Here is a 6,456-nt window from a genome sequence, read left to right on the forward strand (position 1 = left end):
ATTATGCTAATTATTTGACTGCAGGGGTACTCCCAAGGGGTATATGACGGGCCAGTAAAAGAAGAAATTCTTTGCTGACTTGAAGTACTAGATTTGGGATGACCCCTTCTTGTTTAGGATTTTTGCAGATCAAATTACCAGAGGTGTGTATATGGGGAGGAAGTCATTCAAATTCTCAAGCATTGTCATGAGGGACCGGTTAGTGGACACCAAGCCGCAAACCATATGGCTAGGAAGGTTATGGATGCTGGTTTTTATTGGCCGACTATCTTCCAGGATGCATGAGCATATGTCCAGGTTTATGATGCATGCCAACGGTTAGGTAGCATTTCTGCCCGAGATGAAATGCCCCAACATAGTATACAAGTATTGGAAATTTTTGATGTTTGGGCCATTGATTTTATGGGTCCTTTTCCTTCTTCATATGGATGCAAGTATATAATGGTGGCTGTTGAATATTTTTCTAAACGGCCTGAGGCACAAACCTTGCCTACTAATGATGCTAGGGTAGTTGTGAGGTTCCTTAAGAGACTATTCTCTAGGTTTGGAACACCTCGAGCATTAATCAGTGATAAGGGAACCCATTTCTGTAATTCTCAACTTGAGAAAGTGCTTAAAAGATATGGAGTATCTCAATGATTCTCCATAGCTTATCACCCACAAACGAATGGGCAAGTAGAGGTCACTAATAGGGGGCTTAAGCGCATTTTAGAGAAGACTGTAGGAGCCAGTAGGAAAAATTGGACTACAAAGCTAGATGATGCTTTATGGGCATTTAAGTTGCCTATAGGACTTCTACAAGGTTCACTCCCTTTAGGCTTGTGTATAGGAAAGGTTGCCATTTACCTATGGAGCTAGAACATAAAGCGTTATGGGCACTCAAATCGTGTAACTTTGATTTAGATAGCGTAGGTAGACAGAGGCAGTGGCAACTAAATGAACTAGAGGAGTGGCGTCAACAAGCCTATGAAAATTCAACAATCTACAAGGCAAAGACCAAACAATGGCATGACAAGCGATTGAAAGGTTTGAAGGAGTTTAACGTAGGAGATAGTGTGTTGTTATTTAACTCTCGTCTCCATTTATTTCTAGGGAAGCTGAAGAGTCGTTGGTCGGGGCCATTTACAGTGACGCAAGTCTTCCCTTATGGTGCGGTTGAAGTGCATCATCCGGAAAAGGGAAAATTTCAAGGTTAATGGGCAGAGGTTGAAGCATTACCTTGGAGGGTCATTGGATGTGGAGGAGCGTGTGAATTGGGCTCTCCATTTCTGATTCAAAGTAAAGAATAAAGTCTAGCTTATGACTTTAAAGAAGCTTGTTTGTTTTATTTTCATTTTAATTCTTTAGTTTTCATTTTTTTCTTTTTCCATTTTGGGTATTAATTTTTGTTTGAATTATGTGAACTTAGGTGATTAGGTTTTACAGTTGGTTTTTGCTCCTGCATGTGACACTACTTCCGACCCTCAGAGAGCAGCCACTCCTCTACCACAGACTAGCCAGCGCCCTGATATCCCTGATGATGCACCTTTTTTTCACCCTGGAGCTATAGTCAGGGCAGTATTATTTGTTTTTCCTTTTGCATTTCTTATATTTTGTACACTAAGGACAATGTGTCCTTCAAGTGTGGGGTGGTGATATTAATATACACTTGCTTTCATGTTTTATTATTTTGTATATGAAATTCATATCCTTTTCTAGTGTATATATCGCATTTCAATTATCCCATCTCAGTTATTTGTTTATTCTTTTTGCAATTTTTGTAAAAATTTAAAAAACATTTCACTTTGTTTCGATGCTTTTACTGTTGAGTTGCTTTTGGAAATCCTGTTTATGTCCATGTGATTGGGTAAAACTGATAGTGTTGAGTCTTGCGAAAGAATGTAAGATAATTAGTTTGAGTTTTGTACTAAGTTGCTTTGGTTTATCTAATTCTGTTTTGATGATTTTTGTTTGGAACCTACTCAAAAGCACACTTGTGAGAAATTGAGCCTAAATTGTAAGCATACACTTTATATGCTTGTATTTATTTCTTGTTGAGAGTGCCAATCACTGTCTTTACTTTTAGAACTTGCTCGGTAATGCTTATGAGGGCCACAAGGAGAGTTTAACACTTTGGTATGATAGAGGCACTTAGGTTTTTCATTCTAGCCAAATAGCCTTCATTCGTTTATTGATTCTGTAGATAACCCCCTCTTTCACCATTTTTTATCATATTTCATTGCCATTTAGTTTTATTCTGCTTTGGGTTATGATTTTGCACATGAGTTGTTTTTATTAGGAATATTTGTCTTGGGAATAGCATTGGAATCTTGTAGTAGCTTACTTCAAACCAAAAGAACATGTTCTTCCCTTATGAAAAAGAAAAGAAAAAGAGACGAAAAAAAAAGAAGAAAAAAATATAATAAGAAGAATAAGAGGGAAGGGTGATGAAAAGAAAGAGAGTAAGTAAGCTAATTGTTTAATTCCTTATCGGAGTTTACATTTTGACTTGATTCCTATTTCCCACGTTGGACTACTGTCCATTGTTTACCCCTTGTGATCATTGTGGCTTGTGTGCAGGTCATGTATTTCATTGCAGAACACCATAGGTTCAACTCTAACCAAATTTACCTACCCTTACCTAATCCTCATTACAACCTTTATAAAGACCTCTTGACATGGTTGTTGACTCTCCATAAGTGGTAAGAGTAGGATTTAAGAGCAAGCATATAGTAAGTAAGGCAGCAGTTGATGCATTGAGCGATTAAACACTACTCTTTAAACACTTTGAGTGATTTAGAGTGAATCTGGTGAGGAGTTGGTTCTGAATAATTTTGTTGAGACAGTGTTTTGCGAATTATTGGCATCTTGGTTGTGATACTTGAATTGATTGCTTCGCTTCTTTTTGTTTGACTTACGCTTGTTAAGGATATGTGCAGGAGCTCCCTAGCTTGTCTATCAGTTCAAGTGTTGTTCCTTATTTTCCTTATTTGATGTGCGTAAAATACATACATCTAAATGGGGTTTTTAAGATTGATTTTATGTACATTTGGATGTGAATTGGTCCCAACACTCACCCTATGTGTCTGTTTGTGTGCATTAGGTCCAAAAGAAGTCAAAGTATGATAAAGGGAAGAATTGGAGCATAATTGGATGTCAAAGTTGCCGAAACAAGCTAAGTATGCCCATGAGGAAGGTTAACACGGCCGTGTTGGATTCAACACTGGTCGTGTTCCCAACACGGCCGTGTTAGATGCATCAAACATAAAAAAGGGAGGTTTTTAGGGAGCACGGCCACAAAGAGTAACACGGGCATCAACACTAGAACGTGTTGGGAACATAGGCATCAACACGGCCATGTTCATGGCAGCTGGTCAAATTCATTTAAAAAGAAAGAAAAGAGAAAAAGGGAAGCAGCTAGGGTTAGAACGTCCAAAACTCATATTTTTCTCTGTCTAAGGGTTTTCTGAGTTGAAACTAAGAGAAAAGGCAACTTGGATCAAGGTTTTATTTAAATTCTCTTCGAAGATCAAAGATTGGCGAGGATTGTCGATTGGTTTCAATCCGAGTAAGAGGAACAAGAATCGATCCAAAATTGGGCACGAGGAATTGGAGCTATTTACTCTCATCCAAGGGTGTATTCGGGTTCCTCTACCTTTACTCATTTTTTGTAATTGAATCCTTGTTGGTTGTGATTATGAACATGATTAGCTAAACTTATTAACCCATTAGGGTTCTTTATCTAGGGATTTTTGTACTTCAATTTTGAATTGAATGTATTGATTGTCAATATTGGTTTGCAATGGAAGTATTTATTGATTTGTTCTTCATATCTTGTTGAATGATTTTTGAAATTTGAATGATCTTAAGAAAGACGTTTAGGTTTGGATTGTCCTTTGCAACCTAGAATTGAATTCGCCTAGAGATAGGGTGTTCGTTCTACCGGATTGAGAATTAACAACTCTCAATAGTGTTAAATGGTACATAATGATAATTTGGGTAATTAGAGTTAGGAAGAGATTTCAACCTAATTAATCTAAGTTAAGATGTTAGTGTCCTTGAGAAAGGCATTAATTGTGTAGAGATTTTCCCACGGAAATTGGATTCAATCAATCAATTCCACCCTTAGTTTCCATTCCTTAGAGACAAGAATTCCCAAAGGGTTATTCCTTTACTTGAATTAATCATTCCCTAGTATACGTAGTTCGACAATAATTAGAGTAGCTATTAGTTAATTTAGAAATTATTCATTAACACCATTTAATTTCTGTGATTAGATAACAGAGAAGATTGAGTAGATTTAGGTTCACACGTTCTTTGGGAAATACGACACTTGGTACTCGCTGTTAGCTATACTCCACTGATAGGTACACTGCCCTAGGTCATAGTCTTGCTTGACTTAGCACACATCAGTAAACAACCCAAAAAAGTGGTATATTTTTTAATATGAGAAAACAACCCCGTAAGAGATGTATATTTGTAAATAAGGGAAAACAACCCCGTAAGAGGGGTATATTTTTCAATATTAGAAAACAACCCCGTAAGGGGGGTATATTTATCAATATTAGAGAAAGAACCCTGTAGGAGGGGTATATCTTTCAAAATGAGAAAACAACAACACAAAAGTGGTATATTTTTTAATATGAGAAAACAACCCCGTAAGAGGGCTATAATTGTCAATATGAGAAAACTACTATATAAGAGGGGTATATTTGTCAAATTAGAAAAAAGCCCATTAGGAGCGGTATATCTTTCAAAATGAGTAAACATCCCCAAAACAGTGGTATATTTCTTAATATGAGAAAACAACACCGTAAAGGAGGTATATTAGTTAATATGAGAAAACAACCCCGTAAGAGGGGTATATCTTTCAAAATGAGAAAACAACCCCAAAAAAGTGGTAAATTTGTCAATATGAGAAAAAACCCCGCAAGAGGGTTATAGTTGTCAATATCAGAAAACAACCCCGTAAGAGGGGTATATATTTCAAAATGAGAAAACAACTCCGTAAGAGGGCTATATTTGTCAATATTAGAAAAGAACCCAATAAGATGGGTATATCTTTCAAAATGAGTAAACAACCCGAAAAAAGTGGTATATTTTTTAATATGAGAAAACAACCCCGTAAGAGAGGAACATTTATCAATATGAGAAAACAACCCCGTAGGAGGGGTGTATTTTTCAATATTAAAAAAAACCCTGTAATAGGGGTATATATTTCAAAATGAGTAACTAACCCCAAAAAAGTGGTACATTTTTTAATATGTGAAAACAACCAAGTAAGAGGGGTATATTTATCAATATCAGAAAATAACCCCGTAAGAGGGGTCTATTTATCAATATTGGAAAAAAAACCCTGTAAGAGAGGTATATCTCTCAAAATGAGAAAACAACCCAAAAGAACAGGTATATTTGTTAGTATTAGAAAATAACCCCGTAAGATGGGTATATTTGTCAATTTAGAAGAAAACCCTGTAAGAGGGGCATATCTTTCAAATCGAGAAAAAACCCCAAAAAGTGGTATATTTTTTAATATGAGAAAACAACCCGGTAAGATGGGTATATTTGTCAATATTAGAAAACAAACCCGTAAGAGGAGTATATTGGTCAATATGAGAAAACGACCCCGTAAGAGGGATATATTTGTCAATATTAGAAAACAACCCCGTAATAGGGGTATATTTGTAAATATTAGAAAACAACCCCGTAAGTGGGGTATATCTTTCAAAATGAGAAAACAACTCCGTAAGAAGGTTATATCTTTCAAAATGAGAAAACAACTCCATAAGAGGAGTATATTTGTCAATATTAGAAAACAACCCCGTAAGAGGGGCATATCTTTCAAAATGAGAAAACAACTCCAAAAAAGTGGTATATTTTTTAATATGAGAAGCTAACCCGGTAAGAGGGGTATATTTATCAATATTAGAAAAGAACCCTGTAAAAGGGGTATATTTGTCAATATGAGAAAACAACCCCGTAAGAGAGGTATATTTATCAATATTAGAAAACAACCTCATAAGAGGGGCATATCCTTCAAAATGAGAAAACATCTCCAAAAAACTGGTATATTTTTTAATATAAGAAAACAAACCGGTAAGAGGGGTATATTTATCAATATTAGAAAACAACCACGTAAGAGGGGTATATTTGTCAATATGAGAGAACAACCATGTAAGAGGGGTATATTTGTCAATATTAGAAAACAACCCCGTAAGAGGGGTATACTTATTAATATTAGAAAACAACCCTGTAAGAGGGGTATATCTTTCAAAATGAGAAAACAACCCCGTAAGAGGGGTATATTTATCAATATTAGAAAATAACCCCGTAAGAGGGTTATGTCTTTCAAAATGAGAAAATAACTCCATAAGAGGGGTATATTTGTCAATATTAGAAAACAACCTCTTAACAGGGGCATATCTTTCAAAATGAGAAAACAACTCCAATAAAATGATATATTTTTTAATATGAGAA

This window comes from Ricinus communis, chromosome 6 (assembly GCF_019578655.1).
Source record: "Ricinus communis isolate WT05 ecotype wild-type chromosome 6, ASM1957865v1, whole genome shotgun sequence".
NCBI classification, from domain to species: domain Eukaryota; kingdom Viridiplantae; phylum Streptophyta; class Magnoliopsida; order Malpighiales; family Euphorbiaceae; genus Ricinus; species Ricinus communis.